General features: G+C 36.2%; 1 protein-coding gene across 2 annotated transcripts in view; it reads right to left on the reverse strand.

Moving 5' to 3' along the window:
- The window catches only part of A1CF (APOBEC1 complementation factor), an 87,677-nt gene extending 68,650 nt beyond the window's left edge, over positions 1 to 19,027 (reverse strand). For both annotated transcript variants that reach the window (XM_037804814.1, XM_037804813.1), the window contains exon 1: positions 18,940 to 19,027. The gene's annotated coding sequence lies outside the window, so the exon portion shown is untranslated. The remainder of the gene's footprint in view (positions 1 to 18,939) is intronic.
- Positions 19,028 to 27,298: the final 8,271 nt, after the last annotated feature.

A 27,298-nucleotide genomic window follows, 5' to 3' on the forward strand; every position in this document is an offset into this window, starting at 1 on the left:
TTTACATGTCTATTTTTCTCAACAAATTGTGAGTTTTTTGAGTCTAGGGATTATGTTGTATTCATCTTTGTCCTGAAGGCTTAGTCTGACATTATGCTAAGTGCTCAGTAAATGCATGTGGAAAAAATTAAAGACTTTGGATCAGCAGTTTATAAATTACAGTGACTTGTACCTGATCAGAAGTACAATTAATCTTAATCTAATGTCCTAATACTTATTACTTTTTTTGTTCCAGTCACTTCCTGAAAATTCTATCCTGGAATGAACTTGCTTTATGTGAGAAACTGATATTAGTGATATCTCTGCATTTATGGATATGTCATCATATTTGTGAGAAAAATAAAAATAGTAAGACTTTTAGAGTACAAAGTAACTGAAAAATAGAGTTGACATTTGGATTTATGTTCTCTGTGTCTTTATGCCTTTCTGGTTTTACTTTTGCCACATTGGTGCCTATTTGATAAGAAAAGAAGGACTTGGAAGTTATTGGGGCTCAAGAATTCTGCCTTCCTGAAAGTCACAGGTGTATTGGAGTGAAGAACCTCTACCCACCACCTTCCACCCCCACCCCCCACCATGTAACTGAGACTGCTCAGTAGAAATTGCCAGAGTTCACAACTGGGCAAGGTCAGAACTGCAGTTCTGGAACTTGACCCTGATGGCCTCAGGTGCCCATGGGTCCTGACTCAAGGACGGTGCCAGGGAAACAAAGATAAGAAGAAAATTGTAAATTCTGACTTTTCCAACCTAGACTTGTCCTCTGGGTACTATGTGCTGCTCTATAATTGTAACCTTGATATACAAAGAGGAAAATGCATTTATTTTATATAAAATTATTCCCCCCATGAAGAGCAAAGTTGTGGAAAGACAAATATGAGAAGATTTTAAGTGAGATTTGTTTTCTAGATTTGCCTGAACTTATGGCAATGTTGGAAGGTCTTAATGCCCTAGAGGAACACAAGCTGGCAGCTGGGGAAATAGAAAAAGTGGGAAAATTAGAGTCTGTTTTTGTTTTTAGAAGTCTTTCAAAATAGTTAAGTTGGGCAACACATGAGAAAAGATAAGAAAAGCATGTGCAGGAAAAGCACACTTAGTGAAGAAAGAATTGCTTGGAAAAAGGAAAAGCAGAAATAGTAGCTGTGAATGACAAGCAGAGAAGAACAAAACGGAGATGATAGAGAAAAACAGAATCGAAGTTGGAAGATTTCTTGGTTAGAAATTGAACGAAGTAATTATCCTCAACTTTAACCAAAAGGTCAACACCTACTAACAGTTAATATTGAACATCTGCTACATACCAAGCATTGTGTTAGTCAATTTAGAGTTAGGAAATTGAGAAGTTCTGTTAATATTCTATTTTCTATTTTACTTATTTCATTTGACTTTTCCAAAGAGAGTGAAGAAGGAAACTGAAACGGAGGAAAGTCTATCTCTGGCTTGGTCAGGAGAGGAGACATTTCTTTTATAATTAAGATGGGAGAAACTGGGGCTGTTCTAGTAATGTGCCCCACATGCATTTCACATTGATGATGCCTTCACTTGCCATTGGGAGCTCTCCAAACCAAATCCAGCCTCTCCCCGGTGTTTCATTATGCACTGATATTACATGATACAGGTTGAAAATAAGTCTTATGCAACATGTACCAATGATTGTATCATGTATTTCAGCCTTTTAGTCTCCCATAGGAATTTTACACAGGAGTTACAGGTTGCACTGAAACAGTTTGTGAAGAACTTGTGATCAAAGTATACACATTGGTCTGATGATACTAAGTAAATATTACTTTGCATTACATGATAAAAGAAACATAAATTAGCTCTAATATTCACCTTGGAATAACATTTACAATTGATGTTAAGCTTTTATTGGAAGTAAATTAATGTGATAGTTCCTTTACATTAAAAGAACCATAGCAAATTAATAGAGAATAAGTATCACATAAAGATCTGATATGTGGCACTTCATTTTTAAAAAGTAATAGGTATCAAAACAAAAAAATTAGGTCATCTAAATCCTCTCCATGTTGTGAAGGCATTACTAATGAATAATGTATTAATTTGAGCCTTCTCAATTTGGGCTTAGACAAGGCTTAAAATTTTAAAAGATAAGAAATTAAAGGTATTCATAGTGAATATATTAATTTTATTTGTAATTGTTGACAAAATCCTCCTTCTGTGGTAGGTTACACATTTTGCATTTAAATTTCTGCTCTGCAGCAGTGATTTTAACTTTTATGAAACCCAGTTTCCTAGTCTAGGGAACATTATTTATTAAATATTATTTTTTAAACATTATTTAAAAAACTATTTTTTAAAAATAATGATTAAATGAATAAGATAATAGATTGAGGACACTTAACACAGTGCTTGGCATACAGAAGGTGTTCAATAAATATCCCTTTCTTGTTCCATATTTTCTGCTTGGTTGACTTCTCCTAGCCATGTTTGATGGTTCTCTGCATGATTATTCTCCCTTCAAGCAATTGCCAGGGGTGGAGAAAAACGTAGTTTTGAATCTATTACCTTTAGCTCCTTCATATCGCTCTGATAATTGACTTAGTTATTTCATTTATGTTTGTTTTCACTTCTCTGTAGGAAAAGTTCCTGCGATTCTGAGACTCTGCATGTTTGTCATCTCTAACAGAGTATGTTAATGTTGTAAAGGAAGTTAGGCACAACCTAAATATTCAGTGACAAAAAAATTTGAATAAACAGTGGTATAGTACAGCTAATAAAAGTGATGATCCAGAAGAATATATAATGATTTGGACAGATACTTACAGAATATAATCAAGTAGAAAAGACAGGTTACATAACAAAATGTGTGGTGTGATTTTGTTTGTGTTAACAATTTTTACATATGCTAACGGTTATCTCTGAGCAGCAGATTAATCGTTTGCTTTTGTTTTCTTCGCTTTCCTTATTTAGCTATTTTTAGCTTTCTATGATATACAATTCTTACTCTTATAACTGAAAAAATTAAGAATTACATTAATAAATTAATGACAGTGGAAATACGTTGTATCCCAAACTGAGATGTGTTTGAGATCATATTCTGAGGAAACTGTATAATTTATTAGAAAGCAAAAAACATTCAATTAAAGAAGATAGGGAAAGAACAAAATAGGATAAAAGAAATGATAAGGAATTGAAGATAAAAGTAGAATTAATAAAATCAAAAACTCTATAGACTTGATAAATAAATTAAAAGTGATTGAAAAGATGAATAAATTAACAAACCTAAGGCAAGCCTGACAAGGAAAACAGGAGAAAAGATATTTTTAAATTAAGAGGGGAAAAAGGGATATAAACACAGATCCAGAGATTTAAAAAAAAAAAAATGCTCTTACCAATAATTTGAAAAATATTGATGCAGTGGACCAGTATCTAGAAAAATGTGAATTTTCAATATTGCCTCCAGGATAGGTTGAAAATTTTGAATAAACTAATAATCATAAAATATATAGAAAAATATTCAGTAGTTTTCTCCCTGAATACCATCAGATCTGGAAGGCTTTATAAGGCAAGCTTTATAAATCATTTAAGAAACAGAGAATTCCTTTGTTATATAAAGTCTTTTGAAGCATAGAAAATGATGGTACACAAATGAAATTACTACAGAGATCATATCTTTGATACAAAACCAGACAGATGTCGTAAAACAGAAAACTATAGACTATTATTACTTATGAGTATAGGTATGAATGAATAGAGCTGACTTTCAAAAGAGTAAAATACAATAAACAATATGGGTTTATTACAAGAATACAAAGAATATTCAACATTATTAGTTGAATTTATTCTGTTAGTGTAATTCACTTCATTGGTAAAGAAGGAAAAAACACATGGTCATCCCAGTTGTGCTGGTTTGAATCTATTATGTCCCCCACAAAAGCCATGTTCTTTAATGCAATTTTGTGGAGGCAGGCTTATTCGTCTTTTGATTAGGGTGGGATGTCTGATTAGGTTGTTTCCATGAAGAAGTGACCCACCCAACTATAGGTGAGACCTTTTGATTAGATTATTTCCCTGGAGGTGTGAGCCCACCCATTCAGGGTGAGTCTTGATTAGTTCACTGGAGTACTTAAGAGAACTCAAGAGCTGACACAGATGCTGATTCTTGGAGATGTTTGGTGATGCAGACAGAAAGATGTATGGAGATGCTAAGCTAAGTGATAAAGCCCAGAGTTTGCCCCAGAGAAAGCTAAGAGAGGACCCCCAAATGCTTAGAGAGAAACGCCCTGGGAGAAAGAAGCAAGGATGCACAGGAGCTGAGACAGAGGGGCTAAAACAGAAACCCAGAGATATTTTGGAGGAAGCCATTTTGAAATGCAACCCAGGAGCAAAGGAGCAGCAGATGCCAGCCATGTGACTTCCCAGCTGACAGAGGTGTTCCACACGCCATCAGCTATCCTCCAGTGAAGGTCTTCTCTTGTTGATGCCTTAGTTAGGACACTTATGGCCACAGAACTGGAACCTAATAAATCCCCCTTATAAAAAGCCAATCCATTTCTGCTATTTTGCATAATGGCTGCATTAGCAAATCGGAACACCAGTAAATGTAAAAGTGGCACATAAAATTCAATATTCACTATTGATTAAAAAAACCTCTTAGTAACTTAGCAATTGAATAAAACATCATTAAATTGATAAAGAATATCTATCTGAAACATGCAGCAACCATCATACTTAATTGGTGAAACACTGCAACCATTCATTCCCATTAAAAACAAGTAATTCAATTATACAAAACTATTAGAACTAATAAAAGGATGCAACAAGGACAATTATATGATCAATATTTTCTAGTGAACAGATACAGCAAATAAAATATAAGAAGGTCTGAACTATATAGGCAAACCTATAAAATAAATAAAAATAAGCTTGTGTAATATCCAAGACCTATATTCCTGAATAAATGGATGTCTTAATTTTGTAAAGATGTCAATTCTTCCAAAATAAGTACTTTAATACAATTCTAATTAATATCCTAATAAAGTTATTTTGGCACTTGATAAACTGATTCGAGAGTTCATCTGGCAGGAAAAACGTGCAATAAAGCCACATGTATTGAAAACATGGAATGGTTTGTTGAACAAGCCTAATCAAAATACGAATTAAAATAGGAACAAAAATAGGGAAATCAATTAATGGAATGGAATATAAAGTCTATGCCCAAAGTTTTGTTTCTGTTGGAATTTTCCAGCAGGTGCTATGTCAAATTATAAGAAGAGCATAGACAATTTGAAGAAAATGATAAATTTGGCACACAATCTTGTAACCGATACCAAAATTCTTGGATTAAAGAGATAACCTTTAAAAACATTGTATAACTACTATAATAAAATATAAGGGAATATTTTTATGATTTTTTAGTACAGCATGTCTTCCTAACTAAGTGTATAATGAACCACAATGAAAAGACTAACAGATTTGACTACATAAAAATGACAAACCTCTGGACTAGCAAGAGAGAACCATAAATGAAGTTAAAAAGAAGCCATAGACTGGAAGAAAATGATTGCTATTTATATAATAAATAGAGCATTAATATCTGTAATATACAAGGAGTAATTTTAAATCAATAAAAGATTCACAAATTAGTGGACAAATAGACAAAGGAAATGGACAGTCACTTTATAGAAAAAGAAATAAAAATGGCTCATTCTCTTATTATTTAAGTGTGGTCACCATCTTTAGTGATCAAGAAAAGGCAAATTAAAGCAAAAACAAGATACCTTATTTTTGCCTATCGAGTAACAAAAATTTAAAGATTTTAAATAATAATGATGACAACTATAAATATATCTAGCATGTATTGAATACTTATATGCTATGTTCTAAAAATTTGAAAAAAATTTGTAATCCTCATAATTCAATGGGATAGTGTTATTATTTCTATGATACAGGTAACAAACCAAGGTAGAGAGAGGTTAGGTAAGGTTAGTTAATGTGACCAAGGTCTCGCAGGTAGTAAGTAGCAGGCCCATGATTTGAATCTAGGTAGCCTGGGGTCAGAGTTCATGCTCTTAATGACTAAATTTTACTTCTTCCCAGTTTCCTCACCTTAAAAAGTAGGCAAGTGGAAGGAGTTAATATCTACTCAGCTGCCCTCAAAGCGTTGCTGTGAAGAATGCGTGACATCATGATGAATCTGATAAGGATGATACTATGAGCCTGTTTTCTCTTCCGTTGGGACAGATGATCTTTGCCATCTAATTCAACTTCTTTGCCAGACTGGATATGAGCTGGACCCTTATTCTAGTGGCTCCTCCGAGTAGTGTTGCGGGTGGACTGACTGATAGCTTGCTTGGACACATTCAGGATCTGTCCTGTTTTGTATATGGTCCAATATGGACCTGCTGTTTGTTATGTACTGGGCCATATCTCATGGAAACATCACTACTTAGCAGAGTATAGAGTCTCCATGGTTAACCAAGTGATGTCTTGCTTGGCAGGATCTGACTCAGCTTTCATGTTTTTTATTATTATCATGATTATTATTATTATTATTTTAATTCAAGTTTTGGTTCCTTCCTCCAATTGATCTTTAGCTCAGTGGAATGTGGATGACCCACGAGGAGGAAGTCCATCATGGACCAAATATCTAATGGGCTATTGTAATGGTGGGTAACGAAGCCATAAGGTCTGCTCACAGACACCAAAGACAGCATTTCGGGGAGTAGGGCCTTTTCTGCCTCCCTCACCACCACCTTCAAATGTCCATATAAATTCTCACCATTTATGCTCTTCTTTTCCCTTTCTTCTGTCTCTTACTCTCTGCCATTCTTTAACCCTTTGCTTTATTCTCTCTCCTGCTCCCGTGGTAAGACCCAGGGGTAAAGAAGTTGCTGATCCATCTGGAATGTATACCATACTTTGGAAACAAAGTACTAACTATTGCGGAAAAGCAGTGCTGATAGCCCTAACTTGGTAAAGAAATGGTTATTTTTGCAAAGGTATATAAGGTCTGCCATTGATATTTTGATTATTGCTTTTTGATAGGACATTATTTAAAATCTATACCTTCCTAAATAGAATAACTTAAAATAGCCAAACCTATAGGGAAAAATAAAACTGTCTGTATTAGGGAAAAAATACTATTGGAGTTACTGACTTAGAGTTTATCAGAGAAAAAGAAAAAACCAATACACAATAGTCAAATTATCATCACATTATAGTATGTTTGTGTGTGTGTGTGTGTGTGTGTGTGTGTGTGTGTATGTGTGTGATGCCTGGACTAAATTAGGCAATTATAAACATGCAAGAGGGGTGGGCATGTCTTCCCAATTTTTTTTTTCCTCACTATTTCAAGATGAGGAATCAGACACAATACCATTTTTTTTTAAATGTCCAAATGCTTGGGGAAGTTAAGCATATTTATTTGGCCCACAGATCATCTTTATCACAAAATAATCCTGACATCTATAAATCCTTTTTATTTCATTTGTGGAAATAGTTATTTCAAATAGAAAAATTTATTTTCATTTAAAAAATCTATTTAAAATTGCATAATTTCTGGTCCAATTAAAACACCTCTTGATTTTGAGCATAGTTTTCAGAAAGTGGATATTATAAAGGTATGTTTTATCTGTTTCAAAAAACATTTCACCATTTATTTGCATAACATGGCCTTTAAAATCAATGAGAAGCTCTTTAAATTCCTGGGATTTAGTTTGAAACTATAAATTAAACAAGGAAAGACAAGGAAAGGAAGCAATAACCTATGTATGACTCGTCAAAATGGGACTTTGAGATTTAACTGCAAGCGTTTCTAAATTTTAGCAAGCAATATTTACTCCATGAAATTTCTCCTTCCTCCATTTTTATCATGTTCTTATAAACAACTCCACTATAATCTTTGACTCAAACAGAGGATATGTACAGTTTAAATGAACTACCTAAATGTGATTTGCTAACTATGACTAATAACTTGCTAAGGAGGGCTCTACTCTTAAAAGATTGTCCAACTATTTTTTTTTTTTGATGGGGGGATGTCTACTTGCTTTTTTAAATACATTTTTATTATGAAATTTAACATATATACATAACAGTGATAACTTTCAAAGGATGATTTGACAAGTAGAGAGCAAATTTCAAAGAATGTTATGGGTTACAGTTCCGCAATTCCAGTTATTTCCTTACTGTAAAATATAACGTATATACATAAAGGTGATAACTTCAAAGTGAATTTAACAAGTAGTTATAGGTAATTTCAAAGAATGTTATGAGTTACAGTTCCACCTTTTCAGTTATTTCCTTCTAGCTATTCTAATACCCTGGCATCTAAAAAAATTTTATTTAATGATTCAACATTTGTAATCCTTTGTTAAATCCTATCTTGTTTGTTGCTACCCCTTCCTCTCATTTACTCACTTTCTCCATCTTCAGGGGTATCGAGGCAGTGACCACCTAACTTGTTCATATTGAAAGGGGTGTCGACAGTATGGGGAAGGGGGCTGCATCTGATTGTTCTTAAAGAGGCTGTTGCCTCTGGGTTTTAGGCCTTGTCTGGCATAGGAACACTCTGGTGGATTTAAGTTTCTGAGAGATAAACTTACTGAGTGAAACTTTTATTGACTCTCAGATAGGGACCTAGGTATTTAGGGACTACTGTTGGTCAGAGCTTGGCATACTGTGGCCATTTGGGATATCTAGCTGGAGCTTGCATAAAAGTAACCTCCACAATAGCCTCTCGACTCTATTTGAGAACTCTTAGCCACTGTACCCTTATTTTGTTACCTTTCTTTTCCCCCTTTTGGTCAAGAAGGTATTTTCAATCCCTCAATGGCAGGGCCAGGCTCATTCCTAGGGATCAGGTCCCATGTTGCCAGGGAGATTCACTCCCCTGGGAGTCATGTCCCTCGTAGCAGGGAGGGCAGTGAATTTATTTAGTGATTTGGGCTTAGAGAGAGAAAGGCCACATCTGAGCAACAAAAGAGTTTCCCTGGAGATGCCTCTTAGGCATAATTACAGGAAGACTTTTACAGCCATAAGTTTCACAAGAGCAAACTTCAAGATCGAGGGTTTGACTTATTAAGTATGGGGTTCCTAATTTCACATAGCATATATTCTGCCCAAGATAAACAATCAGTATCTCATATTATCTTCACCTAGTTGTACAATCATCACCACTCTCAATTTTAACCAATTGGCATAACACAAAACACCCCAGACCTCTTATCAGCCGCTGATTATTCATCCCTAGTATTAGCGTAGTGCTCGTAAGCTATTCCTATTAAATATAGTCTATAATAGGTAATGGGTAGTTTTTCCATGTTACCACTATTAAACATGTTCCAAACTGGCACTTAAAAAAATCACTTAGGAATAGCCTTAGCAAAATCAACTGACAACAGGTGTGAGATACAGGCACTGTGGAGAAAGAACAGACCCCCTGCTCCAGCCTCATGAAGTCTGGATCTTAACTTTTTTCCTGCTTTTAGTACAAATGCACAGTGTCTTTTCCTATTGCTCCTCCCATACCCCACCCCCTCTTCCATGACTAGATTTATCCAGGCTCAGCCTAAAAAGAGAAGGAATCTTAACTGCTTACTGCCCTTTAGGTATTGCCTCTTTGCTCTCCACACCACTACCAGATTGGTCTCCCCAAAGTGTCCCTTTTATCATTCTCCTGCTCAAAAACCAACCCTGATGCCATCCCTACCTATAGAGAAACAGTCCAATCTGTTAACCTGACCATCAGGTCCCACCATGATCTGGTTGTAATTCTACTTTCCTGATTCTCTTTCAGTGCAAGCCTAGAGCTCCTCTGCATTCAAGCCCATCAGGTCTCCCAGACACACCAGTTACTTAGGTACTTTTGGCCTTGTTTCCCATTTGCTGCATGCTTCGAATTCCTGTCCTCCTTCTTTCCCCAATCTCCCATGCCTGCTCCTTAAGGTCTTGTCTGTATGTGGGTGTGTATGTGTGTGTGTACGCATGAGCACACACGTGCGAATATGAATGTGTCTATATACACAGGGCTGAATAAACTCCTGGCACCGGTGTTGACAGCATGACACTGCACAAGAGACCTTCTCTATATACCTTTTCCTTTCATAGCTAGCTCTGACACCAATACTACCTCACAAGCCTCCAGCCTGTGCTCACCTGGGACGGGAATATCAGAAACTCAGAAAGAAAAATTCTCATAAGTGGCCTGTCCTTGGCAACATTGGATATTGAGAGACGAATAATACATGGTTTTTTAATCCTAAAAGATTTTGGAACATTGTGACAGCATATGGAAACTGTGCGTGTGTTGGGGGAGGAGGAATAGGTGGTAGGGAGAAAAAAGAACTTCTTAAAGTCAGACAACACAAGTAGGTTTGTACTTCCCCTAAATTATACGTAACCCAAGTTAAGCCCCTGGTTTCTGTGTTGTGATTGTTTCAGACTTTTAAGATCTTGTTATCTTTACTCAATAATGATGCCGAACCCTTCTCATCATTTCCAAATTTCCTAAAGTTCCCTGGGAAAGAGAGTGGGCAGAGCTTAGAATATCCTGGAATGGCAAAATCTGAAGGGAAGAGCAGAATTTCTTTGCATATATGTTTAATTTTTTAATAAAATTTATCTTAGAGCAGTTTTAGGTTTACAGAAAAAAATGAACAGGAAGTGCAGAGCTCCAATATATACCCCCTCCCACATTACTTCTCCTATTACTAACATTTTGCTTTAGTGTGGTACATTTGTTACAACTGATATACCCAAATGGATTCATTTAGTAACAGTTTATAGTTTACATTAGGGTTCACCTTCATGTTATGCAGTTCCAAGAGTTTTGACAGATGTATAATGTCATGGATCCACCATTACGGTATCATACAGCATAGTTTTACTGTCCTAAAAATGCCCTGTGCCCTACCTATTCATCCCTCCTCCCCTCCCCCTTCCCCCTGGAAACCCATGGTAACCACTGATCTTTTTACTATCTCTATAGTGTTGCCATTTCCAGAATATCATGTAGTTGGAACAATACAGTATATAGCCTTTTCAGACTGGCTTCTTTCACTTAGCAATATGCATTTAAGATTTCGCCATGTCTTTTCAGGGCTTGGCTGCTTATTTCTTTATACTGCTGAATAACATTCCATTGTATGGATGTACCACAATTTGTTTATCCATTTACCTATTGAAAAGCACTTGGTTGTTTCCAATTTTTGGCACTATAAAAATTAGAAGCTTCTATAAGCATCCAGGTGCATGTTTTTGTGTGGATATATGCTGAATTTTTAAGTTGACTTATAAATTGGATAACTGGTAGTCACAATATGCAATGCAAATATCCTTCAGCTTAAAAGCAGATGTTTATTCAATAGTCCTGGGGCCAAGTTTTAAACTGGTGGATTACAGAGACTTGTTGACTGATGAGTGCTGTATTTCATTTATTCTTGATCTGGTGTTATTTTGTCTCTGTTCTCTTATCAAGTTTGTCCTTTTGAATTTAGTTTTAGCATCTGGTTTCTTTACATAAATTTGGAGAAATCAAGTTGAAAACTCAATTTCAACCAAGACTGCCAATCACTGATCAATGAAATACATTTAATCCCTGAATGAAATGTACAAAATCTATCTAAAGCTCTGCATTACATTGGCCTTGAGGCAATCTGAGACTTGTAATGAAAGAGAGCCTTATGTTTCTGTCTTAGTTTACCAGGGCTGCTATGACAAATACCACAGACTGCTTGGCCTAAACAACAGGAGTTTATCATCTCACAGTTTTGGGGCTAGAAGTTCAAAATCAACTTATTGGCAAGTCATGCTTTCTGCAAAGTCTGGAGCATTCTGGTAGTGGCTTGCTGGCAGTAAATCTCTGCCATCATCACATGGTTATCCCCTTCAGTCTCCTCCTATGGCTTCTAACATAACTGTGCCCAATTTCCTCTGCTTATAAGGTCTCCAGTCATATTAGAGTAGCACCCACACTGATTCAGTTTGACCCTAACATCTTTAAAGATCCTATTTACAAATGAGTTCACACCCACTGGGCTGGGGGTAAGGCTTGAACATATCTTTGTGGGACATGATTCAATCTACCATAGTTTCTCTTTTAAAAAACCAGATTATTTGCATTCTGATTTTATGCTAATTTACATGCATCTGTATAAACTACCCTTACTTAATTCTCTGCTCATTATTTCTAGTCAGTTACCAAGACCTGATACTTTGCCCTTCTTTTGAACTCAGACAACCAATATTTATCATCTATGCTACCACCATTTCATAACTGTTATCATCTCAATTCTGCCTCTAGTTTTTTTTTAACTTGAATATGGTCTGCAAAAAATAGGCAATTAATATTCCTTTTATTATGTTACTGTCCTGCTCAAAAACGTTCAATCATCCCACATTTCATGATCTATCAATTAATGTCAATTTTGCACTTTCATCACCCATCAAAATTATCCTGGCATTTAGAGGCTACTTATTACATATTTGTTGAACTGAATGGAAATGAAATATAGCCTCTTTGATTGTTCCTAATTTTCCAGTTTCTCCACACAATATTAGAACACATAATATTTTTCCTGCATTGTTCATTATTGATTCACATGTGTGAGGGTGTCACAATAGGAAAAACACGGGATCATGGATTCAGACTGAGTTAGATGCAAATGCTGGAGTTTCACCCTGTAAGTGCTTTGTAACCTTGGGTCAAGTTATTTAGCTAGGTGCTAATTTCTTCATTTGAAAATTGGGGAAAATGATGCCTGCCTGTTAGAAATATTAAGTGATTAAAAGAGATAGGATAAGGATACAACACAGAACTTGATACATGGCACTCCACAGTGTTCTTCACCTTTTCTTCTACCTCTTCCCCTTATCTAGAATCTTCTGTGTCTCTCTGCCATAGTAACATCATGAATGAGAGCTTTTTTAATCACTAGGCTTTAGGGAGTCCTTTGAAATTCTGAGTTATTGGATTATTATTATAGAAAGTACCCATGGTATGTTTCCCAAAGATGAATAAAGAAGTTTTAGATATTATAGGTTATTGATTTTTCTCTTACCTCACAATACCTAAGGGGCCATATACTGGTAATCCCTGTATAATTCCAATTCAAGTTAATGCCCTTATATTAAGGATCTGTTATATAAGGAGGGAAGAACCTGGAGGAATTCATATCTGATTAGCATTATGCTCAAATGACTTTAATAATAGATCAACATTATTTAGTAAGTTAATTAAATTCTTCGTCAAAGATCAGACGGACACCTGCCATTCAAGTTCTTTATTTGCTCTCTGGTTTAACTCTCCTTTGCATCTTCTCTTTCTCACCATCAAAATTTACTTGTCCTAAAAGTACTATTCCTATAAGGCTTTGCTGGGCTAATCTGCTAAGTGATCTTAAGAAGAAGTGATAATGGATGATAATGCCTCAAAGGGTCCTTATCACCCACACCATGCATGTCTACTAACTTTTATTTTAACAGGAAACTTCTGGAAATACACTCTTATTATCCTAAATGAATAACTCTATTCAGGCTGGTAGAACTGCTATTTGGGTGTATCTCAGTTTAAAGTTCCAAATTAGGCCAGTTTAAACATGGGAATCTTCTGACAGACATAGAACTAGCAGCCCAGTAATTCTTTCCATGGGAAGGAGGGTGTGTCCTCTAGGTGGGAGGCTGTGTCCTCGTCAAATGCTAACAGAATTTGAGTGTAAGGCAGCCAAGCAGTTCAGGACAATTACTTTGTATTTTCAGTGATGCCTCTGTGGCTCATCCCGTCATTTTCTCATGGTGCCTGTGCCTGCACACATTCCTATGTCATCTGGGCCTGGAAGTGTCCAAAGTCACAAAGGGGGTCCTTCTCCATTGGGGAGTCACTGCGTCTCTGGCTGCCTAAGTCCATGAGTCCAGCGTAACAGGAAGAGTGGGACTCAGAATGAAGGGAATCTTCCTTTTGATCATGGAGGTCCTGCATCTGAATTTGTGCAGAGAAGCAGCTGAATCAGAAATGCTGATCTGTATATTGTAAGGGCCTGCCTGATGGTCAGGGTGCTGTGCTTGGTTTCTCACCCTAATAAAAACTGTTCTCTATCCTTGGGAAACTCATTTAGCTTTTCTCTATTGAATAAGATATCTCAATGGTTCCTTCTGTTTATCCTCTGTTTGCAGGATGGTGGGTGTCAGACTTCTGGAGTTCCCTCCTCCTTCCACCCATTATTAGTGTGTTACCATGGTCAAGTTTCTCCGTGTCTCTAAGCCTCAGCTTCTTTATCAGAAAAATGGCATAGCAGTAGTACCTATCTTATAGGATCGTGATGGGGAATAAATGAGTTAATCTATGTGCTTTGCATGTGGCAGGAACTAGGTGAGTACATAAGGAGCTATTGTTAAACGCTTCACTATTATCATCACAGGGTACCAGTTCTAATTGGTTGATGGTGAATGCCTGAAATATGAGGGACCACTAGGGATCTTCAGGAAAGAAGGTTGGAAAGATGATTCTTGAGATAGTTACCTCCATGTACCAGCAAAGTTTTTCTGTCCCTATGGCATCAGATTCTCATTTCTGACTTCCACTACAAATGATTAGAGGCATTAGGATTTAAGTGCAACTAATTAACCAATTTACTTCATGCAGAAGACCCCAGCCTGAAAGATAAGTGCTAAACACAATCTCAGTAGAAGAAATGGACAGAGTTCTAAAGATGAGTTATTGGGAAGGAAAAAATTCACATTTATAGGTAATGCTGTGCCAGTACTCTGTTAGTCTGCTTCTTTGAGGACTCTTAGGAGATTTTGGGGAATCCTTCCTTCCTTCACTTCTTTCGCTGTATTAGTCACAACATCCACACCAGTTTAAAAATTTTTAGGGCTGTTTTCTTCAGGAGATTCCATGGGACTCTTTTTCTTCTCATCTTCTGTGGGGACCCTCTGTCCTCTCTTCATTGTGTCCCCTCCCGTCTTAATTGATCAATAACTCAGTTAAGGCCCAGGTTAATAGTTGAATGTCCATTACCTAATCAGCACTATGCTACCTCAAAAAAGCTAGGCTTATAAATTCCAGATGAGAGCATCTTTCAATTAACTAGCTTTGTACAGTTGGAATGATGAATACAGACTCATTTACTTTGAAGAAATTAGGCACACTAAATTGACTATGAAGAAATTTGGTATTGAAAATATGCAAATAAATTCTTCTGTATGAAATGGTTTGTAAATTATAATAATCTATGGAAATCAGGTATTATAATAGTTTTTTCCACTGCTTAAATCCAGTGTTCTTTAAGTCAACTGGGCATTCTAAAACACAGAGTTGTTTTTTATTGCTGTATGGATGGAAGACATCACTACATCATTGAAGGTGGGATTTTATAGAATTGCAGATCAATTTACTCATTTACCCATTCCCTCTGGCCGAATTTTCTAATTCTTCTTAGTCATATTATTGACTGGGACAAACCTATACATAACTGTGCAAACTAGAGGAAGTTATAGTATATCCTCATTACTACTTCCCTCTTAATAGTACCAAGGAACTGAGCCCTATTGGAATAAGCAAACCAGGAAAATGTTTTCCATACAGTTGTTAATACCTATCTATGTAAAATTCCACATACATATTCCTATAGAAAAAAAAAAAAGCTTAGCTTACATATCTTTTAAAAAAATCCAAAATAAATAAAAACTAAAATAACAAGCAAACAAACAAAAAATTCAATTAGAGAGCTTAATATTGCAGTACATTTTTGTTGACAACCATTTTTCCAAAAGGAAGTATTTAAATTTTTGATTTGGATCAATCAAGAATATTTGAAACAGAATTTTAGTTTATTAAATTAAAAATTCTAAACAATTTTTAAAGCTGATAACCTAATTTGGTTAGGTTTGATGAAATAAAAAGATACACTAGCTTTCCTGGTCCAATCAGCAACAAACATTTGTTAATGACTGCCTGGATTTTGCAGTATCAGGCCAAGGAGCAGATGGGATTTAGATTTCTATTATAAAATGTCACTGCAATAGTGCTGCTTTTTCCGGATGCTTTTCCTGCGGGGAGTTTGGACTGCTAGAGCTGCACTTTAGAGGAGCCTAGTTACTGTTTCCATGAATAAGATAAAATGGTGTTTATCCTCTGTCGATCAATACTGTCTTGTTTGAACTTATTGAGTCATTTAGAGACACATAAGGTAGGAAAACCATTGTGTAATAGTACCCAAAGTACTACCTAGCTTTCCAGGGGGGGCGAGGGATAATATTTTAAAAGACAATTATTGAAACAGATTTTAACATCAACTGTCTGTGTGATGAAATGAAACACACCGTGATAGTGTGTCCCATGGGTTTCAGTGAAGGAGATTTGGGCTTTTAACTAACATTTTCGTGAGTAGTGTTCTTTAAAATAAATGTATACCATGTTTTTTTTTTTTAATAAATATAGAATTAAGAATTGTCTCTTTCTCTAAATAAGTGGAATAGGATTACTATTTGTGATTAATAAAAATGTCATCATTTATTCACAGATTTTTATTTAAATTATATTAGGATAGTTTTTATTAAGAGAAATTAGTGGGTGAGCTCACAAAATTTTAGGAAATTCTTTTTTGGAGGCTGTTATAAACAGGGAAATGGAAAACAGAATTTTGCTGAGTTCCTACTGCACACCAAAGACTGTGCTTGACTCTTCAGCTGTATCATTTCATTTAATTGTCACAAAATTCGATGGGGCAGATTTTATCCCCATTTCACAAATGAGGACTCTGAGGTTCAGAGATGCATGCCAACCCAGTTCTGTCAGGGGCATTAATCTTTCATCATTAATTTTAAAAGTCTCTGAGATAGACATGACCCTGTTAGATGGAAAATGACTAGATTATAAACTCCCTTAGATGTTAAAGTGATGACTTGATTGATTCTGGTTATGAATGCTGGGCATGGGCTACGAAAATCAATTGTTCTTTCCTCATCTGGGTTCTGAGGAATACCAATTCTGAGAGACATTAATAGAAGTTCATTAAAAAAGGGTGTTGGAATTGTAAATAGAGAAACAAAACATGGTCCATGCTCTTGAGAATTTGTTCATATCAATGGAAGGAACAAATTTATACACATAGTAAGTCCCCAGTACTTGTGAGTGCAGGAATAGTTATGCTCTTAGACTCTGGAGTTAGGACAAGCTAGCTGGGGAGTCTGCTTCTGCCACCTGAGAGCTGATGTCATTGAGCGTCTTGGGTAACTTGTCTGTGCTTCAACTTTCTCACTTGTGAAATTTAAAATGGCATCTACCTTGTATGATTGTTCTGAGAATAAAATGAGACAAGGCATGGAAAGTGCATAAAACAGTACTTGGCAATATAGTGCTCAATTAGTGTTTAGTCAATGTCTGTTGTGATTATTACCCAAAGTGCTGATATAGTAATAAAACCGGCAATAATTTGTCTAACCACCTTATTCCTCAACTTACTTGACAATGAAGCCACTTTTTTTTGAGCCTTGTTCATTAATGTTCACTGAATACAATGTAAGAAATGTTGATATTTGAAATGACAAAAAACTATCTTGATATTAGCCCACTTGGAAATAATAACTAAATATTCAGTTTTTTTTCACATCCTTTATATAATTTAGTAATGTTTGCCCAAAACATTTTATATTTTTCCTTGCCAACAATCCTCCCCTTCCATTGCACTTGATAAATAATAAATTGGGCCAATAAAATATGTGAGGATGAATCTGTATATTGATTCAGCATGGGAAGGCCTCGGCACTTTGACAAGTCCGTGATTTTTTCTTTTATGTCCAGAACTTTGCTTGCATTGCATGCTCCTCAGCACACAGAAGAAGGGATGTTTTCACACCAGATCAACACATTTTTTGATGCTCCTAAATTATAACTAGAATCAAGTTTACCAATTGAATGTTTTGTGAAACTTGAATCCTGTACAGTGCACAAATCATGGGGTATTCTGTTTTTTCTTGGAGATACATAATACACATCTGAAAATTCCTATGGCAAAGAAACTTGCTTAGGAGCTCATTCTTCTTGGAAATTTGATAATCATGGAACAAAACATATTCCAATCAGAGAGTTTAGGAGATTTTTGACAGTAATGGGATATTCCTGGTAAGTGTCCTGATTGATTTATTTCTGTGAATAAAATACTATCATCTTCTGGTTGTGAACCATCTTTATGAAGTGAACAAAATGATAATGTGGAAATTATATCTATTGCAACACAGTTGCCCAAACCATCCTAAAGGAAAAGATCTAATGATTACTGATCCCAAGGATGGGATTTAACATACTCAAAGCCAGTCATTTTCCACACTTGCTTCATTTTCTTTTCTCTCTCTCTCTCTCTCTCTCTTTTCTGGAATCAAAAGTGAATAGCTTTAGGGAATTCCTTTGGTGAGCAGGATAGCAAGACTTCACCAAGGCGGGTTTGTTTTTTATTTTTGGTGGTAGAGGTAGCAATGCAGGATAAAAGAGAGGGAAGGAGATATTGACTATGTGAAGTCTAAAGTATAATAGGAATTATAACCATACAGAGAACTCAGAACCTTCCGGTGACTATTAATGCTATTTCTCTTGTTAAGTACATTTTAATGTTTCCCAGGTCCTAGGACCAGGCCAGGGAGTTAACCATGGCTCTCCCTGCTCTGGCTATGGCTCAATAAACTTCTCAGCATGTTAGCCCATTCTTGAGCCTGCAGTGGTAAATCTACATTTTTTTTTTAGCCTCATAAATTTATGAAATTGAGGAGCAAACATGGCGGACATCTCATTTTGAGATTACACGATCATTCCAATGTATTCTTTTGTTTTCAGGTTACCATGCTGGTGTAAAAACATACTAGACAATTCTTTGGGTTAGGCTCTGAAACAGAAGAGGGTAAAAGCTGTTTTCACTGCATTCCCCCTGACACCATGATACACAGTTTCACAGAGTTGAAATAGAAAAAAGAAAAACCCATGGACCATACCTGAGTGATTTCAGAGATCCCCACCCGGAAAAGGTTTCCTTGATTATGGCGAATTCAACGTGTCACTCCAGTTATATTCTAATCATCATATCAAACTCCAAAGGTTCAGTGGCTTTAGGTTTGGTTTACAATTCCTGGGAGTTAAACTTTAACTAGTCCTGTCTCTCACATCCACCTAGCCCTTTGACCAGATAATTGGGTTACTACTGCCCAGACAGAATCTACAAAACCACAGTTGTCATTTGTTTACAAAATTAAAATGAATTTTTCATTAAACACCATTGATGTAAATATTATTTTGAAGCTGTTTTAGTGATTTATATGTTTAAATAGTAGAACTCATTGCAATTTGGGTAACTAAGTTTTTCTTCACATTAGCTCCCTTCTTTTCTGCTATACCAAAGGAACAATACTTCTCAGGTAATTTAGGAGAATATTTCTCCTGTCTGGTTTACACTATTTATGTCACTGTACTAGGTCAAGTATGTAGACAAATGCTGGCTTACAAACATAAAATACACAAAGCATTTATATAACCAAGTAAATAGGGCCTAATCAGGTTGGTGAAAATAGGCTGCTATTTATACAAGTTGCTCATTCAGATTTTAAGTGGGAACAGTGGCTGTGAGAGCATAATAATCAGCTACATACTGGGTTTTTATGAGATTGAGACTAGAGCTGAGACTATTGCTCATTGCTTGAAATCTCTGTGGTAACTGAGAATTCTCTTGAAGAATAAAGAAATTATATTTTCAAAGACATAACCTGTGTTTTAAATTCTCTGGTCCGAGTTCCAGTCTATAGAGGAAATTCCTAGAGATAATAAAATCAGCTTAAAAAAAAAAAAAGAACCCAAACCCTCCTAATTTTGACTAAATTGTGGTTGAAGGGCTTATAACCCACAGGCCCCAGAACAAGAATTAGAAGGTATTTTTAAAAACCCTGCAGAACAATTGTTGTGCCCCTGAAATTGCACCCCTGGAGTGATGCCGGCAGGAATCATTCATGCCCCACCCAGGTAGACTGGGGTAGGAGGGGCCCATTGCTGTACTTGCTCCTTGGGAGTACATCCCCCTCACCAAGCAGTCTTTATTGGCTTTTCCGGGGAAAGCTCTGTTCTGCGCTTGTACAGTTTCCAAATGTGTGAGGAATTCTTACCTTGAGTTTGCCTGTTCCCTACAAAGAATTGTTGATATTGTAAGGTTGACAGTCTGGGAGGGGTTTCTTTGTTGTTTTGTTTCATCACTGCCTGGGTGGAGATGAGTGGAGATGAGAAAGGAAAGCTAGGGTTTTAGGTATCTAATGGTAAGCAAAAAAATGACAGGTAAGAGAAAGAATGGCATTAACTAGGAAAAAATATTAGTTTTTTATTGAGTGGGTCCTGGCACTCAACAGTGGAGGACTAACCAACATGTTAGTTCAAAGTGTTTGGAAATAACTGAAAATGACCCTAAAACCTGACAGTTCAGAGTAGGGCAATTCAGTTATTGCTCACAAGAGCCAATGGCATTAATCAATTTCGTGGCTTTATTAGGATATTGCTGGAAGTATTTTTCTATTCTATTTTTTTAATAACCATTTTGTTGCAAAGATAAGGATAAGTTGATCACAATAAAAAGAAAAATAATGGTTCAGTCTTTATTTTTCTGAGGCCTAGAGGACAGTTTATGGTCCTGGGACAAAGAGAAACCAACTGATTAGAAAGGGCTCAAATTCATGACCTTGATCTCATTAGCCTTATCAAGGAAGCTAACTGAACACAGGATGGCAAAGCTTGCTTTTACTTTGTAAAATAAACCTGGTTTAAATAATGGCTGATAAATATTATTTTTTTTCACTGATTTATTCCACAAACAATTATTGAGAAACTATTATATACTAGTCTTTGCGTTAGAACTGTGTTTATTTAAAATGAGGGTTGAACCCATTAATAGGCTATAAAATCTACAAAGTGGGTTCCATCCAACATGTTAAAAGCAGAAAATGGAGAATAAGAAATACCAAGTGAATTTCATCTAGAAAGGGTAAGTGTAGTTCATGAAACTTTTGTTTTAGCTCCATGTGTTTGTGTGTATGCATACAGGATTATGAGGTAATTTTTAAAAATTTTGTATTGTGGATCAAAATTTAAAAAGTTTGCCAGGTACCATGCTAGCCTTTAATGATTCATAGTTAACAAACCAGATAGAGGGTAAACAAACTAAGCAAATGCTTATCCCAGTGATTAACTATTACAGTTGTAGTAAGTATTATGAAGCAGCAGCACAGGCTGCTAAACAGAGCATAAAACCCAGGAATCTAATCTGGGGTGGGAAGCGTAGGGCAGAGAGGGAGCTGAGGAAAGACCTCCTAAACACAGGGTATTTAGACTGAGATTGAAGGAGATGTGGCTGGGAGGGTGGGCAATCGAGACAGTGGAAACCGTGTTTGTGAATGCCCTGAGTTTGAATGAATTCAGCGCATTTGAGCAACTGATGGAAGGGCAGTTGAGGAGCAAGAGGATCAGAAGGCAACATTGGCTGGAATGGGTGCTGAAGGCCAGACTAACTGCTAAAGGCCCGGATGTTTTCCTGGGTCATGGGGAGTCACTGAAGGATTTTAAGAAGGGATACCCCATGACCTATCTGTGAATATTCGGCTGCAGCATGGAGAATGAATTGCCATGGGAAAACATCGCCTGCCTCTTTCCCTCCCTCCCTTTTTTAGATCAAAATATGCTTGTCTTAAAAAATGATCACTAGAATGCTTTCATTCATTTACACCTTCAAATAAGAATTACTGATTTGGATTGGAGGGAGGCAAGACATCTCATAGGGACACCAATTAGGCCAGATGGTGGTTCATATTAGGGAGGTAGGAAAGAAGAGAAGTGGATGAGGGTCATTGAAACGTATAGGAGGTAGAATCAACTAGACTTTGTATGGAGAGGATGTGGGAACCGAAGGAGAAGTTCTGGAAGATGATCCCCAAATGCTGGATGCAGCAACTGGTTGGACTGACCATGGTGGGAATCTCTAGAAAGAAAAGGTTTGCAAAGTGGGCTATACCAAGTCCACAGTAAGTGCTCGTTAAATGGTAGCGATCATCAGTTAGTCACATGTTAATCATCAGGTGTGTGGATTTAAACTAACCTTGCTTTTAATGTCAGACTGACTGTCACCCAGCAGAACTGGCTTATTTGAGCAAAAAACATTGATCATTGCTGGGTTAGGTAAAATATAAGGCTTAAAAAAAAATAAAATGTAATTCAAATTCAAAAATTACAAAGGGCAAGAAGCTTCCCTCCATGCCACCATCCTCCCTCTCCTGGCCCAACAAAATTTTCTTCACTGATTTCAATCTGAATGCAATTCAAAACTCATTTTTGGATGTTTGGTGGGTGGGTGGGCAGGGGATTTAACTAACTAGAAGGGAGCATTCTAAAGACTAGAAGGACCGTGTCAGAGAGACTATATAGAGCACAGTGTATAGAAAGAGCTCTGGGCCAGGAGCCAGGAGCCCAAATCATAATGCTCTCACTTATGAGCTATGTAACCTTGAGCAAGTTTCTGCCCCACGTCTGAGTCTCAGTGTCTTCATCTTTAATAAGGAAACCATCTGTCTTCCTTTATCTACCTCACCAATTATTGAGAGGGTCAAGTGAATTGTCAGATGTGAATATGATTTGAAAATAATAGAGTACTACTGGAGTACATAGAGTGATTAATTGCAGAGCAGATTCAATCTACATCCTTGAGTCTATGTCAGTGTAACTTCTTGTTTTAATCTGTGAATAAGGACTTCTAGGATTCACACCTGCTCTTTTAGAAATCCATAGCATTTCAAACCTAAAAGCTTGATGCTGTTCTTCATGACAACAAGGCTTTGGAAGACAGTAGAATTTTTCAGTAGGTGAGAACCCATCTGTTCTCACATCATATTCCAGGGTTTTAGGCTTTTGAAAATGTATTGGTTTTGTAAGTAGAGCCATCTAGTGTTGAACTGATTGAAACACGCAAACACACCCACACACATCTACACATGCCCACTTCTCATCCTCTAGCCTTGTTCTGTTTGTGAAATTGCGTTTGGTTCTCCTGGCATTCTGAATGGCATTTTCATTATAACATAACTGTAGGATTAAATGAGAACTTGAGAATTTATCTGACGTCCATGTTACATTTAAAACCAATGGCAGCAGGTGGGATGCTAATGTGGCCCTGTCATTTACAGGTGAGCCCCTATCTCCCACCTCTCAATCTTTGCTCCATTTCATAGCCATTCCTCTGTTTAATCGACTGTTCTTGAAAATAAAGTTTTTAAATACCTTCTTCTTTTCTTGTTAAAGAAATATTGCTTAATCCAACCAATCCCAAAGCAGACATTGATTTTTGTAAAAGAGAACTTTTATGATCTAGTGGTCAAATCTGGTGCTTTCTTTAATGAATACTAGAAAAAACTGATTATTGGGAACTTAATCTATATTGTGTTCTATTCTCTTTACTGTCAAGAAAATAATTTCCTCAGTAAAATCTCCATTAATTTTTAGATAACTTCTTGAGAAGGAATTACCACATGGTCTCTCTTTTAATGATCATGTCATTATCTATTTCCTTGAGTTAATTTTACTAAGTTTTGACAAAAGAAGGTATATTGTTTTCAGAAGGCAGGGGACACTCTGGATGAAGCAAAGTTAAAACACATATGTGTGTGTGTGTGTGTGTGTGTGTGTGTGTGTGTACACATTATATACATACAGAACCCCCAGACAAGATTATGGCATAATCATACTTTTTTCCTCCTATACTGCTGTGACCATTTGCTGTTTTGCATTCTTCATGCTAACTAAGAATCTGAGAAGTTATATGTGGCAATTTAGGCAACATGCTTGAATTATTTATTTTTCCAGTTAAAATAAAACTAGATCTGGCCATTATAACAGCCTGAATTCAAATCAGGACTAATTTAGTACATCCACACTTTCACAGTAAAGTAAGATAACATTTGTCAATGAAATACAAAGGAAAATTTTTCTAATTTTCTTAAGTACTAGAATAACTTGGGGATTAAGAATAACTTAAAAATAGAATAATAAGATGCTAATTGTACACGCTACCACATAGTCAAATGAAAAAAGAGAGCTGAAGTTAGTGGCAAGATTTTTTTTATGAAGAGAATATTAACATGTCAAATAAAACTGAATCTACTACTTGATGAGCCTAATTCTTAATTTGTGTTCATCATGGTTTATACAAAATGAAAACCTACTTTTCAAATGTGCTTTGCAGTTTTCAAAACAATTTCATCAGCTCTTCACAACAACCCTGTCAGTATAAAGAGCTGAAAAATATAATGTTTAAAAGCATGGGTTTTGTAGTCCAACTGGGTTACTTGGGTGCAAATCCCAGCTCAACCATTCACTAGCTTACTGACCTCAGCCAAATTGGCTATCCTCATTAGGCCTCTGTTTTCACATCCGGAAATGAGGATAATGATAACATCCACGTCAGAGATCCCCTGAGACTCAAAGGAGAGAAGGCAAGGAAAACTAGTAGCCTACTGCCAAATTCATAGTAAATATTTACCTAAATTAATTTTATATTAGCCAGTTTTTAAAGGCATCTTGAAGGTTAACTGCACTTCTTCCATTATCCCAACAAACAGAAAACAGTGATTCCATAAGGTCTCAAAATACACTGCTCTAAAAACTCCAGTGTTTCTCGTCACAAGGGCCAAGATAATCTACTTGGTGTGGTTAATGACACCATGAATTTACATTGTGGGTAAACAATATGAATGTGCTTGGAGAATCATAGGTCACTTTAAAAATTAAGACATTGTTATATGCATTTGTGCTTTATCCTTATAGAAACTCTGTGAAGCAGTTAGGGTGGGGGATTTCCTCTGTTTTGAAGAAGATAAGAGATTAAATTTTTGTGTAAGGTGGTCTAATAACAAGAAGGAGCATGGGGGTGGCACAGAAAGCACAGGCCTTCGCCATTTACTCATTGAGGGGCCTTGGGAGGTTACCTGACATCTTTGAGCATCAGCATATTCATCTGTAAAATGGGGGTGATAAGTTCTAATTTATAATATTTTGTTTGGATTAAATGAGCTCCGTATTTAATATACATATTAAATATACATAATATATGTGCCTGGCATGTATTAAGTTCCTATCTCCTCTCCAGTTCTCCTTTTACTATACCATGATTCTTCCAGATTAGGTTTAGTTATACTGGGTAGACATGAGTTCTCTTTTTCTGGTTCTTCCACTAACAAATCTGTATCACTATTTAGACTGCTTGAGATGCCTTGTGCTTCCTGAACTGGAGGACGTAAGACTTTCATCAGTTCTATGAAATTCTCAGTCATCATTTCACTCTGGTGTCTCTTTCTAAACTCTGATTAGATACATTTGGATAATTTCTTCAGCTGTGCCTTCCAGTTCACTAATTCCCTTCACAACACTGCAATCTTATGTTTAACCTATCCATTGAGTTTTTAAACTTCATAAAAGTTCTATTTGGTTCTTATACAGAGCTGTGCATTCTTGTTTCTTTTTTCTTGTTTTCAATTCCATCTTTTATTTCACAAATCATGATAGAATACATATTTTATAATCCATACATGATAATTGCAGTATCTGAAGTTATTTGTAGTCTGTCTTCTTTTTGTTATTTCTGTCAGCTCTCTTTTAGATGCCTTGTATCCTTGTAGTTTTGTCATTTTAGATTGTAAAGTTAAATCCACCGATGTTTTCATCTATGAAACTCCTGGGCCATCTGGGTTTGCCACCTGGTTTGAGATAGTTTCCCTCCAGAGAGGTTTTGCATTTGCTTCCTCCTCTAGGACACTTTTTATCTTAATTTTTCAGCTTGGGGTATCTGGGTCTATATAGATAATATGTGTATATTTACTGTATGTATATGCATACATATATGCAGATGCAGATGTTTATGTATACACATATATTTAACCTTAAAACCTGCATAAGGAAAGGCCAGTGGTTATACATATCAAGAGAAAATTATCCTATCCAGAGCTAAGGTTGAGAAAGACAAATTCCATTTTCATTTTACATTGCTAGTGGGCAAATACATTCCAGTATATTTTCATTTTGAGTGATAGAGATCCATTCCAGAGTCCTGGCTTCATGAGGGAGCTCAGTATCAGCACCCTGTCTCTGTCAGGTCCACAGACTGCACTAGGTTCCTAAAATCCATTCCTCTTGGATGCTAATATCAGTTCCTGACATTTGTTAGCTGCTTACTGTCTTTGCCTCCTTGGGATTTTTTTCCTTCTTGTGAGATAACTATGCATTTATATGGATGTGATATGTTTTACTCATATTTCTAGGTCACTTTTTGGAAAAATTGAATTATTTTGAATTAGGTTTGGGTTCATATAATAAGAAACACAAAATAACAATGTTTGAAATTTGAGAATAATTAAACAGATGATGGAATTAAGAAATGAACGATAAAAATCAATAAGCATTTGAGGAAAGGCAACTATGAAATAGAGGCAACAAATACAAAAGAAGAATGTCTAAGAGTTGTTATCCTCAGAAACATTTGGCAGGAATTGGTATTCATAAAAAAGAACAGGCTACTATAAAGAAGAATCTTGGTCAACTAAAAATATGTGCTTCAGTATTACTAGGATTTTTCCAACAAGAATACATTTAGATATTATTTAGGATGTTGGTAATTTAAAAAATAAAGTTTACATACTACTATTTTTTTTCCTCTTTTTCCAGGTAGTTGGTAAAATGGTACTTAACAAAACTGAATTTGATATGTCAAATGGAGTTGAGTCAAGAAAAGAGAAAACTGAGTGGGTTCACTTTAAATTTTGTTCTCGTCATAGGTATAGTAGTTACTCTGTGTAGAAGGGTGTTGAAAAGTGGCTGGTTGCATAGTGTTCTTTACTTTGTATAGAGCTGAGAGTATCTCAAGGAGTGGGCAAATGAGTTTTTTCTTCCCCACACATTTTTCAACTGTTTGGTCTTTAGCTTTCGCCACTCTCTTTCTTACATTTTGTACCATTAAAATAAGCAGAGAAAGAAACACAACCTTAGGTAAATGCCTTGATGTGTAGCTAAGTTCAATTTGACATTAGGAAGAACCCTGGAATGGCATCAGGAGATGTGACCTCTGTTACAGTTTTGTCCCTTACCATCATCACCAACACCCTTTAAACCTTAACTTCCCTTCTAGCAGTAAAACCTTGTGATCCTTTCATTCCATGATCATGATTCTACCAACTCTTTGAAATATGAGCTCCCGTCAGGCTAGTGCAGTGGTGGTAGTTATAGTTCTGGCAAGCAGGAGCTCAGAGTGGACTTTCACAAGAGCCATTGAATCAGAAGCTCCTG

Source organism: Choloepus didactylus, chromosome 15, assembly GCF_015220235.1.
Source record: "Choloepus didactylus isolate mChoDid1 chromosome 15, mChoDid1.pri, whole genome shotgun sequence".
In the NCBI taxonomy this organism is placed as follows: Eukaryota; Metazoa; Chordata; class Mammalia; order Pilosa; family Megalonychidae; genus Choloepus; species Choloepus didactylus.